Below are 13,067 nucleotides of genomic sequence, written 5' to 3'. Positions count from 1 at the left end.
CCAGCGTATGTAGTGTTGGCTCCTGATCTGAAGAAAATTTTGATTAGGGCGTAATTGCTTATTCGCATCATTAAAAAGCAATGAGGATGCATTGCTCAGTAAGCAAGACCACTGCGGAGGCTGACGGCGGAGGGAGAGCAGCGCTTGCCTATCGTCATTCTGCTCACGGACATGCAAGGAGATGATGCTGGAGCTGTGCGTGCGCGCGCCCCCAGAGCTGAAACGGGAACTGCGAGCTACTGGTGACAATGCCGTACGACGACCCACTCCTATAACTGAATTTCGGAATTTACGCTATGGGCATAAACGCCAATTTTTTTGTTTTCTGGTCTCTCCACCGCAGCGTAGCCAACCATGATGTGAGCACAGTTTGCCTCCCTGTCATTCTCTTACTTCTCTCACTGACCTCGCTGTACAGGCTTCTGGTTCTGTGTGCATGGTCGTTACATTGTGGAGACAACGAGCTTTAGCTTATTAGGTTATTTTTTAGTGTTCTTTGTTCCTCTGCTCGCAAGTATTACGCTTTAAGTTTTCCCTTTAGAGACCAATCTACCATCTTAGGTATGCGGCATTCGTAGAGGGAACAACAAGACACATTGAACGACAAAAATACCATTCAAAATGTACGATTTCTTCGTGTACGAGGGGGTACCCAAAAGAAACCGGACTTATTTTTGTTTGAACTTATTTGTTCACATTTTAAGCACAGACCTTCAATTTCCTTCAAAGTATTCCCCACTTGTAATTGTACGCTTGTCGAATCTTTCATTCCATTTTTCAAAACATTGTTTAAATTCATCTTTTGTGATGCTCGACAGTGCCTCCGTCGTTTTTTTCTTCACCTTAGCAACATCAGCGAAACGCTTTCCATTCACCTATTTTTTCATTCTAGGAAACAATGAAAGTAGCACGGGGCAAGGTCGGGAGAGTATGAGGGTTGGCGAACAGGGGTCATGCCATTTTTGGTCCAAAATTGTCGTAGAGACAGGGCTGTGTGAGCAGGGGCATTGCCATGATGGAGAAACCAGTCGCCCGACCGCCACAAATCTGGCCGCTTCCACAGCACACTGTTGCCCAATCTTTTCAAAACATCCAAATAGAAAGCCTGGCTAAGTGTCTGACCCTGCGGAACAAATTCTCAATGGACGACTCCTCATTTCGAAAAAACAAATCATCATTGTTTTGAGGTTTGGTTTCACCTGACGAGCTTTCTTGAGGCGAGGTGAATTTGAAGTTTTCCATTGGCATGATTGTTGTTTTGATTCAGGATTCGATTCAGGAACACTTGAGTTGTCCCCATAGCATCGTCATTGTACGTCTTTCTTAATATTTCAAGAGTTTCCATTCAACTTTTTCTGAGCAAAAATCAGAATTTCACCGGCGCACGCTGTTCACGAAAATCAGCCATTGCAAAAACGACATTCACACAAAACAGTCGTCACTCTAAAATTCTGCGTAAACTAGTCTGGCCTCCTTCAACGACGGCAGTCGGCTTACTGACTCTGGAATGTTCGTTTTATGCGCTCCTAGTGGCGAAACGCGGTACCACAGAAGCTTTGCCGACCAAAAAATTTAGTCCGGTTTCTTTTGGGTACCCCGTCGTATATTCTAACGGGATGGTTTTTTGGCGTTCTATTATTACGTGCACAATGGGACCTTCAAGAAACAGGCCGCCATTGTAGTTTGTAACCTCTGAAAATATGCCTTCACTGTTTTACACCATGTTCTCTACCGTAGGCCTCTCTATCGCATTGCCTTGCTCGCTTGAGCACAGCTAAGACTTTCCACAGCTGCGGCAGCTTGCGCAAGCACCACGAAGAAGAGGAGGCAGAACAGCAATTAGAATCGCTCGGGCGCACGCGTTGCGCCTTCCACGTTCTGCATTCGGCGAATCGAACGCAGACACTGCGCTGGGCGTTCCTTCTTTCTCGATGAGTCGCCATGCTGACGGCCCCTTTCAAGACCGCTCCGCCTTGCCCTCATTCAGAGCGTCGCTCATGCCGCGTCTTCCGACTCCTCCTTGCTGGCGGCGTGGCGCCGCGAAGGGAAGACTGGGCTCCTGCCTTGGGAGCTGCGACTGCAACGTGGACTCTGCGAAGGGGCAACCTGAGCGGCCACCGGTCTGCGAGTCTCACAGGGGCCTAGACATCTCGATCCGGCTGGGCGTCAGCAAACGCGGGGGACAGGGAGGTCGTGCCGGCCGCTTCTACCGATCTCCTCGTCGATGTCCACGGAGGCTGGATGTCCCGGAGACAGCCCAGCCTCGCAGGACCGTCAGCCGACCGCCCATCGACCATCGCGGTGCTTTGACATCGAAGGCTTCTCCGGTGAGTGTTAGAGAAAGCAGCATCGAAAATCGCTCCATTCCTTCTTATATTTTGTTCATAATTTTTTTTTCGAGCTTCGTTATTACTCTAATTTGGAAGCATAGCTACTTAGTGGTCTGCAAGGTACTAGGGCAAGCGCTACGAGGTGAGCATAATGCAGTTTCATGCTGGCGGTTCGGGGCCTTCAATATCCGTGTAACAAAAAACTGACAGGTGATGGTGCAATCGACGCGACAAATCTGCTCTAGCACCATTGATTTTACATTTATTAAGGCGGAAGCCTTTAATGCCTCATCGTTGTAAGCAGGAGCTGTCGACAGAAATGTCACGGTTTTCAGTTGGTCGAAACGGTGTCACAAAATTCGGCGCATTTTAGGAACAAACAAAGAAAAACCGCCGCGCGCACGGCGTCTCGCCGGCGCGAGCCCGACGGGGGAGAGGGAAAGACCCCGCCGAGCGCATGCCTCTCTCTCCACCGCCGCGGCGTGCGCCGAGGAAATGAGTCATCCCCGCCGATTATTCTCGAACATGCCAGTCGGTTCTACAGCTGACGGGGGGGAAAGGGCGTAGCCTTGCGTGCACTAAGACACGTCCCCCCTCGCCCGTCGGCGTCGGCGCCGCTCAAGAACACGCTCGAAACTTCGAGATGCGACCCCCGACCGCTGACCAATGGGGACGCGCGGCCGGTGAGAAGAGGAAAGGGAGACAGCACTGCCAATGCTGCGTGTATGTGCGCGCCTACTCGGGCGCGAACAACAAACAGACGGGAGAGCGAGCCTATAAAGAAGGACGTTGACCGCTATCAGTCAGTCCGGACCGCCGTTTAAGCTTCGTCGAAGCGCGCCCGTTCGACTCCCGGGGAAAACACCACTCGGCCAGCATCGGACCAACGAGGCAACGTTCGCCAGCCTGCGGGACGGCATCGTCGTGGAACTCTGGTCGTCGGACTGCCGCAGTGCCCGGTGAACAAATTGTGTTTTGTTTGTTTACCTCTTTCTCTCGGTGTTAGTGCACTTTAGGTGTAATACTGCCTTTGTATTGCATTCTCTCTCGAGTTTAACTTTGCACGTGTTGCATTGTTCAATTAATCACTTTGGATGTGTTTGTACTAGTGATTGTGAAATCCTCTGTATCGTCTCTTTGCTATATAAACCTTGTTTTGTTTTGTGAACCTTTGGCTCCGACCCATTCTCTGGCTTGCGACCAGCGAAAGCTGGGCACCGAACGCCCAAAAACCTCTTGTCACTTGGTAGCTGGTCTCCGCTGAGTTCGCCACGCTGAGTCGAGGGCATCTCCTTCGAGTCCGAGACCGCTACCCCCACACGCTCTAAGGGTGTCTGGGAGCTTCCCACGTAAAAGTGCGCGCAGTCTGGGTGACAAACGGTCGTGACGTCACAGTGCGCGAATTTCAAACAGGGCCAATTGTACTTTGGCTACTAACCTTGCAACCAATTAAAGGGATCGTATAGTGATGCTCCAAGTAAGTTTGAGTGAGTTTAGATAATTGTTTACTTTAGTCCAATTAACCTTTCTAGTCAGACCAGATAAATAAATAAAACCGAGTAAGAAATTGGCCGAGCTTGGGAATCGACCCCCGGTCTCCGGAGTGCGAGTCGAGCACGCTACCATTCCGCCATGCCAGATCGATGGTTTGGAATGAACAAAGGTGCGTCTAGTGAATACGGTGTCTTCGTTCACTCCCATCTTCCTCCCTTCCTGTTACGGCGAGGTTTAGGTGTCCACCGAGATATGAGAGACAGATACATTCCCTTTCCTCAAAAACCAATTTACCGACGAGCAAGGCGTATTTGTCCGCGTTTCAGATTGGTCCAAATTGTCGTGACGTCACCACGCGCGAAATTTGGCGGGTGTCCACCGAAATATGTGAGACAGTTACTGCGCAACTTCCTTTTCTCAAATACAATTTTCGACTAGTGTCTACTGAGATATGTGAGACAGTTAATGCGTAATTTCCTTTCCTCAAATACAATTTTCATTTTCTTCACTACGGCCCCTCTTTCTGCTTTCACTCACACTTCCTCCCTTCCTGTACCGTTCGGCTCAGGTGTCCACCGAGACGACAGAGAATTACAGCCCCATTGCCTTTCCTTAAAAAGCGTTGCGTTCAAAGGGCAACGCATCGCGCCGAACGGGTGGTGGCATTCCGTGGACTCCCTGGCAGCGCTACAACACGCTGTCGCGTTCCACTCCTAAAGGCGAAGCTTAAGCGTCATTAATTGGCAGTTAATTAATGCACCAACAAAACGTGAAGTGAACAATCGCGTAGCAGAATGCAGCACTCAGGCTTTCGCCTTTCACCACTTTAGCCGCTAAAGTTCCTCGTAATTTTTTTTTAATTTTCGGTTTCAGAATGATCGCCTCTCAATGCGTCTTTAATTTTAATTTCGCCATAGCACTTTGTTGATCGCCTGACATTGCGTCTTTAATTTTAAATTCTCCGTCTTACTTTGTTGATCGCCTCACATTGCGTCTTTAATTTTAATTCAGCCGTCGCAATTTATCGCCTCACATTGCGTCTTTAAGTTTAATTTCGCTGTCTCACTTTGTTGATCGCCTCATAATTAGTCTTTAATTTTAATTTCGCCGTTGCACGATCGCCTTACATTGCGTCTTTATTTTAATTTCGCCTTCCACTTTGTTGATTGCCACACATTGCGTCTTTAATTTTAATTTCGCCGTGGCACTTTATTGATCGCCTGACATTGCAACTTTAATTTTAATTTTGCCGTTGCACTTTGGTGATCGCCTCACATTGCGTATTTAATTTTAATTTCGCCGTAGCATTTTGTTGATTGCCTCACATTGCGTATAATTTTTATTTCGCCGTCGCACTTTGTTGTGATGCTGCGAGTGCTCTGGAGGACGCTGGCTTTTTAAGTGTGGACGCGGCTGCGTGGGCGATAGGTGGAGGCATGAACTCGCCTTCGCTTTTGTAGCGTCAGCTACATGGGACACAGTCTCGCCGTTTCCCGTGCTCGCTTGCTCAACCATACTGCGCATGCGCGAGGAGCAAGTGACGTCACCATGAACAGCTGACATGCCTCGCCGCGCGCTCGGCGTCCATTGACCGAGGGAGCCATTATGCGCAATTCCTTTACTTAAAATGATCGGAGTGTAAAACGTGGTCAACGCCAACGCCAATGAACACAACAAACGCCGACTGCTTATGGCTTCAGCGCTGCATTTCTTTCACAACGTTGCCAAGCCAACTCATGCAGCGCACCCATGTCACTACCGCCACTTAGCTTAAAGCCGTATTGAGGTGTCCACTGCTCCAAGAGGGCAGTTATGCGCCTTTCCTCTGGTTCAGGTGTCCACAGAGATGTAAACACCTAGCCGCTCGCCGCAGCGGGCTACTGCGCATGCGCGAGGAGATTGCGCCCCGTGTATAAATGTGGAGGGATACACAGCTACTGCGCCGTGTTCCATGGAGGAAAAAGAAAGTCAGATTGCAGCTCAGCGGCAGGAGATTTGAAAAATTCATTTCATCGGACCCCATTCTGTTCGCGTGGCAGTTAGCAATTGAGTGTAGGAAAAATGATACCAACCTACCAATTTCATTGCCAATGGCAATTGATACTGCAAATTGTCTCGTCTTTAATTAAGTCATAGTTGCACGTACCGGATTTTCAAGGTTTAACAGGGGGAAACCAATCTAGTAACAACAAGCTTAACGAAGGTGTACTTCACGCTAGCTATCTTCACGCTACGTATATCCTGGCATAGCAGAGCTAAGCCACTGCCAAATTTAAGCATGAAATGCTTTTAGCTCCCGTTGTCGCCAGTGTTGTGCCCTCACGCCGAGGCCGAGAGCCAACTTCCGGGCACTGAATTCCACTCATCCGGGCACTGAAACGAGAGCATCCGGGCACCGTACGAGATTTAACGAGACACTACGAGAGAGGGCCGTGGGGGGCCGCTTCCGCGCCGTCCCCAAGGATGGCGCTGCGGTCCCTCACTCACGCATGTAAAAGACCGGCCGCTGGGCCTTCAGCTCACAAAGGTTCTCCCTTTGGCAGGCAGATGTATACACGCTCGCGGAGTATTAGAACGCGCCGCTTATACATTCTTGTCAGGCCTGCGTCGCGTCGTGTACGCGTACGCTTCTGCGTCGTCCTGCATTTCAATGCCGCCACCGTCACAACTATTTAAGCCGAGCAATGGAGCCTGATGAAGGGGAGGGAGGAAGCGTCTTGCGGAAAGCGATCGCTTTGCCAGTGATACGCCATAGCAGAAGACTGCTCGCCGCTGCCGACAACGCCATGATTATGCGGCCGCTCCCGAAAGCGACCAGGCCGCCACGGTTCGCGGCTGCCTACCTAAGCCCGCACAATTGCAGACGATCGCTTCGACGCAACAGGAAGAGTGAGGTGTGGTGTGGTGAGCACTAGACCCATTTCAAGATTTTGACTAGTACCATCTACAACCAATGTGTTATGCCCGTAAACATTTCATGCTTACTCTACTCTCGATTACGGGAGAGGCAGATTTTTTTACCTTCCGATGCTGCACACGCTTGTGATGGGTGAAGGTCCCTAGAGGGATAGAGTGGGTGGGTGGAGCTTCTGGAGGTGGAAAGTGGGTTGGAGAGTGTAGGTGATTGGGCGGGTGGAGGCTCGTTGATGGGATATATTTTCTCTGCAGCGTGTAGGCTTCATACGCGCGCACGCACACACACACATGGGCCACCGCGGTGGCTCAGTGGTTATGGTGCTCGGCTGCTGATCCGAAAGACGCGGGCTCGTTCGCGGCCGCGGCGGTCGAATTTCTTTGGAGGAAAAATTCTAGAGGCCCGTGTACTGTGCGATGTCAGTGCATGTTAAAGAACCCCAGGTGGTCAAAATTTCCGGGCTACGGCGTCTCTTATAGCCTTAGTCGCTTTGGGACGTTAAACCCCATAAACCAACCAACCAACACACACATGTGCACATGCACGCACACATGCAAGCGCACACGCACACAAACTGAAACGCGTGCGCACGCACGCACGCACGCACACACACACACACACACACACACACACACACACACACACACACACACACACACACACACACACACACACACACACACACACACACACGTGCGCGCGCGCACGCACACACAAGCACACACACACAAGCGCGCGCGCGCACGCAAAACTAGCGCTCGAGCAAAGGCTGCCCATTAAAACTTCCTGCACGAAAGCAACTACAGTTGTCACACTTAGAGGAATGTTTCCTGGAGTTCCAGTTTACTAGCTTTAGAAATTACTGCCGCTCGATTTGCATGATGCATAAGCAGTTGGTGCCGCTTATCTTGCGGCCACAGGAAGCAAATAGGCCTATCGGGGGCAACTGTTCTCTTTTAAGGAATTTTGTTTTTGGAGTGCGTACGGTTGTGCATTTTCGGCGTGGAAGTGTTTGCAATTTGTGTGCTTTAAAGCCTGGGTTATGTAGAAAACCAAGCGAAAAATCCGGATTGAGAAGGTGACTACGCCATGCGTGATGAGGCAGGTTTGTAAATTCCTTGAAACAGAACAACTGGTAATTACAAGGTGGTAACATGACTGTAACGCGAGGTCGAGTTATATGAATTAAAGGAGTAGCTAAAAGAAAACTGGGGGAATTAGCCTGGGATCGAACTCCTTAACTTTGGGCATTGCGAACACGGCAAACTCCTAGTACCATTGGGGGCAGCTATTATGCTTGAAATTATTTAGTTATTTTGTAGCGGGCACGGTAGCGCTGCTGTGGCGTGACAGTTTTGTAATTCGGGGCTTGTATATAACTCCTGTAAAAAGCGGCGAACCTGCCATAAAGCGTTCCTTGTTGCAAAAGCTCCATTTTTTTTTTTTTTGAAGGATTTCCAACTTCCCTGAAGCCAGGAGTTTAAAAGCGTGCTAATTGTTCTTAACTATCGGACTGCGTAGACAACACCGAAAAATCGATGAAAATTTTAGTAGTCACTATTTTCTATTACGGTCTTTCTTCCACAAAACGCAGGTTACATTTCCTGGGATGCCTTATACGTATGTTCGTGCTTAAATATGAACTTATGGTGTTTTTTTAAGGGTGGCTTACCGTTTTGAGAATCAAATATGAACCTTTCATGTGTGGTGTTTCTCACAGGCATCGTTAGCACTTGTCTTGTTTATTTGACTCCAAAAGTGGCACTTTACATGAGAGCAGGGCGGGCGGGCGGCGATAAATTGATTCAGGCTGGTAGTATACACGGTTATGATGAGGCAGCTTATTCCGTGGTAGTCTTGGGTAGTGCAGGAGCAATGATGAGCGCCATATGGTTGGGCAGGCCATTGCAGTCATAAGCCGTGCGCACGAAGAATGTCTCGTGAAACGTATACTTGTGCGGGCACATGGCGGAACAATGCTGTTCGCACAAGTTTATCAGTCCTCCTCTTTTAATCAGACGTAACGGCCAGCGCGGTGGTGTTCCGTATTTCCTTCTTCGGTGTGCTAATTTTGCGTCGTGTTGTACACCTAGCTGCCATGAATTACTAATTTGCCGGTCCAGCCACGCTCGGAGAAAGTGCACGTGTTGGTGTCGGGAACGAAAATCTCTGATGGACACGGAACGGCCAGTGCAACAGATGTTATGGCGTTTCGCCCGTTACAGGCTAGCCTGGAGCACGGAAGACCCAGGCCAACATACTCCAAGTTGTGCGGCAGCTTGGTGGGCAGTCTTTTAAACGGTGAATTTCCGCTTGTGTACGTAGTATTCACTGCAATACATCCCTCTATGGCACACAGCTCATGCACTCCTGTTTGTGCCCATCAACGAGCGCTATGATGGCCTATCACGGAATGCTTGGAGGCAGAGCAAGCGGCACACTTTCGCAAATGCATATCTTCTTCTGTCCAGTCTAATGTGATTCTGGATACTGCGGACATGCATCTCGATGAAAAACCGATCAGGGGGTAGTGGGACAGTTGCAGTGAGTTGTGGACAGATTAGAGGAGAGGCACTTAGGTGCCGTTGACGTTCGCAGAGGTGGGAATAGCCAGGGCTGCGCCTATCATTGGAGAACAAGACTAGGAATGTGTGGACCGGAAGAAAGTTAGCTGTACCGATAAAAAGTTCCGCAAGAAGATTTTTGAAGCGGAGACTACCCTGACTTTCTAAATTTTGGGCACGACACCCTTACATGAACCAGTAGTATTGCCTAGGAAGAGTACTTATGTGTAACTCTGCCCCGCTGCGGTGGCTCAGTGGTTACGGCGCTCGGCTGCTGACCCGAAAGACGCGGGCTCGCTCCCGGCCCCGGCGGCTGAATTTCATGAAGGCGAAATTCTAGAGGCCCGTGTGCTGTGCGATGTCAGTGCACGTTAAAGAACCCCAGGTGGTCCAAATTTCCGGAGCCCTTCACTACGGCGTCTCTCATAGCCTCAGTCGCTTTGGGACGTTCAACCCCAATAAACCAAACCTTCTGTGAAACTCTAGAGAGGATAAGTTCCTATTAGGGTATGTGGCAGAAAAAAAGGATACTGGCAATGAAAATTGCTTAGTGATAAACATAGAAAGGATAAGTGATAAGCGACAACCGATCAGAGTTCAACTGGAAAACTGCGTACAAAGCGATGCTCTGAGTTGTGAAGGATGATTTAAGAATGATAAGGAAACTAAACTGCGATGTATCGGCAATGTTTATTTTGCTTCGTAGTGCTGGATTTTCAACAAAAATCTGACCAGTAGGGGAACGTTTTCCTCATTATTCTTGCGAGTGTGTTAATCCTGGCCACATGCTGCTTCCGCTATGGTCAAAGCGACATAATGGTAAAGGCATTTCATAAGGAGTTCGTGCTTAGGGGTATCCGGCTGGCGCTGTTAAGGATATCGTACAACATTTGATCGTCATTTTGCTTGTAGTATTACAGTTTTAATATTTCGTTCATCACATGTTAGCCACTATTTGTGTGTCGAGGGAAAAGGACCCATGCAGTCAAACGAATAAAAGTGTGACTGCATGGGTCCTTTTCTCTCGACACATAATTAGTGGCTAATATGTTTTTGGCAAGACAGTGTTGGGTATGCCGACATTGCTTTGCATTTCTTTTCGGAAATACCTGAGTGGATGTCGTCTATTAACGCCTCTATTAACGACCCAGGCTCGACTACCCGGCATACGTGGACAGCGACGTGTGTGTTGGCCTCCCCGCGTATTCACCCATGCGGAAGGCGTTATCGGCTGGGCCGCGCACCGCCTCTCTCACCACCACTATCACTGCCAAGGTGCTGGCAGTGCTTCAGCGGGCACAACGTGGCGGAGAGGTCCCGCGGCAGTCGGCGCTCGGTGATCTCGGCTGCTTTTCCCCGCCCGCATGCGTGAGTGGCATGTCGCAGACGCCTGCATACTTCTGATAACAACCTTTAGACTTTAGTCGCAAAAGTAAAAGAGCGAACACCTCAACCGTTCCACTCCTGGCATCCTGGCGGCTCATCAGCGCCAGTGGCGTCCTAATATTTGATGACAGTTGCAGAAGCGCCAAACGCATGTGGTGCATTGCGGCAAACGTTTTACTATGGGGCTCCGCTGTCACTTAGTGTTCCGCAGTTTCGAGGATCCTATTTGTATTCTCTTCGACTAAATACACTACGGCAAAGACGCGATTTCTGTTTGTCTGGATTTAAGGAGCTATAGTAGATGCGGCACAGCAGAACGTAATTTAGTAAAGATGTTAACTAGCTCAAATTCACAATTTGGATGACATATGTTAAGAAACAGGCACCAGTAAAACAAACTGAATTATATTTTAAACTTCTGCGTTTCTGTAGGATGTGGTCTGCTTGCTTACTTGTCTCCAGTAGCAGGTGTTATTTATACTTCGTCCTGCTTGTCGCTTTCTGGCGAGCGCTCGTCGCTTTTCTTCATAACGGCCCCGTTATTACCACTGGCTGGAACTGTTTTCAGAAGCTATTCGTAAGCAGGGCAGAGATAGTTTGAAACAGGTATTTAGGTCTCATGCGTAATGAAGTGCGGAAAAGTATGAACCATGTGGAACACTCTTTTGTCCTATCATCGGTTAAATTCGATCTTAGGCTGCCAGCTATAGGAGGTTGCGCTTACGTTCATTCCAGCGTCACGTGTGCCCCTGTAATGGTCTTTTAGAGGGGGGCGGGGGTATTTGGTAGTTCGTTGTTTAACTATGCGAACATTGTGTAAACGAAAAGAGTATCATTACTTGCGCAACATTTCGAAATTTAAATATACTGTGCCGGAAGAAGTCTGCGGTGTCACTTGAAACGATCCAGACCAACCAGACAGCACCCCGCGCGCCCCGCATCTGGCGCGCTCTTTCCTTCTCCTCCCTTTTCCCTCTTGTAGCGGCGAGGCACACCTCCAGAGCTCCCCGCCGCATCTCCGTTACCACTCAGAGAATAAACGGTTGAACTGCACAGACGTCTCGTCTTCTATGAGAATCTTCAAGCAGCTTACGTCCTACAATTGGTGACCCGGCTTTTAACGAACTTAAGTAGCGTAGAGCCAAGCCTTCCTCCAAGCTAACGAAGACAGGACGTCAACTCACGCAGCTAAAATGGCAGCGAATCAACCACATACGTCCAACCTCAGCCAGACAACGACAGATGTGCCAGGCGAAGCCGTCTCTGCTGTCACTGTCCGTCTCCTGCCGTACTGGGAACGCAACCTTGCCGCGTGGTTCCTGCAAGTGGAATCCTAATTCCAGCTCTCAAGGATCACATCGCAGAAGCAGAAATTCCACCACGTGGTCAGCGCACTGCCATCAACAGCTGCAGAAAAGGTGTCCGACATACTCGACCTCGGTTAGCACCAATCTTCCGGCACATTCATCCGATGACCTGAAGGCAGCTCTACTGCAAAGAACGGCCGCGTCCGAAAGAACGGGAATACAACAGCTATTCAGCGCGGAGGAGTTCGGTGACCGACGGCCAAGTCATCACTTGCGGCGGATGACGCAGCTTCTCGGCAATAGTGCGCAGACCATGGACAATGCTGTGCTACATAAACTTTTTGTACAACGCCTGCCGTCCAACGTCCAACTGGTACCTGCCTCAGCCGCAGCCGTGGATTTGACATGACACCCTGGATTTGATATTACAGTGGCAACACACTTCACAGTCACTGCCGTCAGCGTGCCCACGCAGTGGTCGCCGTTGGCCGTTCCTATTACCACTCCTCAGCCGTATCATCTTGCATACATCACCACTACGCCTTCCGAAGTTAACCGCCTTTGTTCTCAGCTCTAGAAACAGAAACTTCTCAGCTCGAGAGCCGCCTCTACGCTGTGGACGCCAATGTCACCGCTCCTCAACGCCTCGACAGCGCGGACAGCGTGAGCCAAGTCAATCCTCAGGCCCACGTACCTGCTACTACCATCCCCGCTTAGGCGCCAACGCTAGCCACTGCCTCCTGCCTTGCAGTTGGGCGGAAAACCGGCCGGCCGACCACTAGCGGCGGCGAGCGGACAGTGCCAAGAAAAATGTCGCCTCTTCCACGTTTACGACAGAACCACCGGTTAGAAATTTCTCATTTACACCAGGGCCCAGGTGAGCGTACTACCCAGCCACAAAAGCCAATCGTGCCTAAGCTCCACTTTCCTACCTGCACGCAGTGAACGGAACGCGCATTCCTGTATACAAACAGCACTTTGTGACGGTGAGCCTGGGGCTTCGAAGAGTCTTCCAGTGGGTGTTTTTAGTCGCCAACGTTGGTTCTGCTTTGACGTTCCCGCCTGTCGGGGG

The 13,067-nt window shown here is 49.9% G+C and overlaps 1 pseudogene; it reads left to right on the top strand.

The window, feature by feature from the left end:
• The first annotated feature begins 1,997 nt into the window (after window positions 1–1,997).
• On the top strand, window positions 1,998–12,712 carry LOC149353942 (uncharacterized; annotated as a pseudogene).
• The last annotated feature ends 355 nt before the right edge of the window (window positions 12,713–13,067 follow it).

This window comes from Amblyomma mixtum, chromosome 3 (genome assembly GCF_055824585.1).
Source record: "Amblyomma mixtum isolate Tamu chromosome 3, ASM5582458v1, whole genome shotgun sequence".
In the NCBI taxonomy this organism is placed as follows: domain Eukaryota; kingdom Metazoa; phylum Arthropoda; class Arachnida; order Ixodida; family Ixodidae; genus Amblyomma; species Amblyomma mixtum.
The sequence above is the reverse complement of the archived record's forward strand: the minus strand, read 5'-3'. Positions and strand labels throughout refer to the sequence as shown.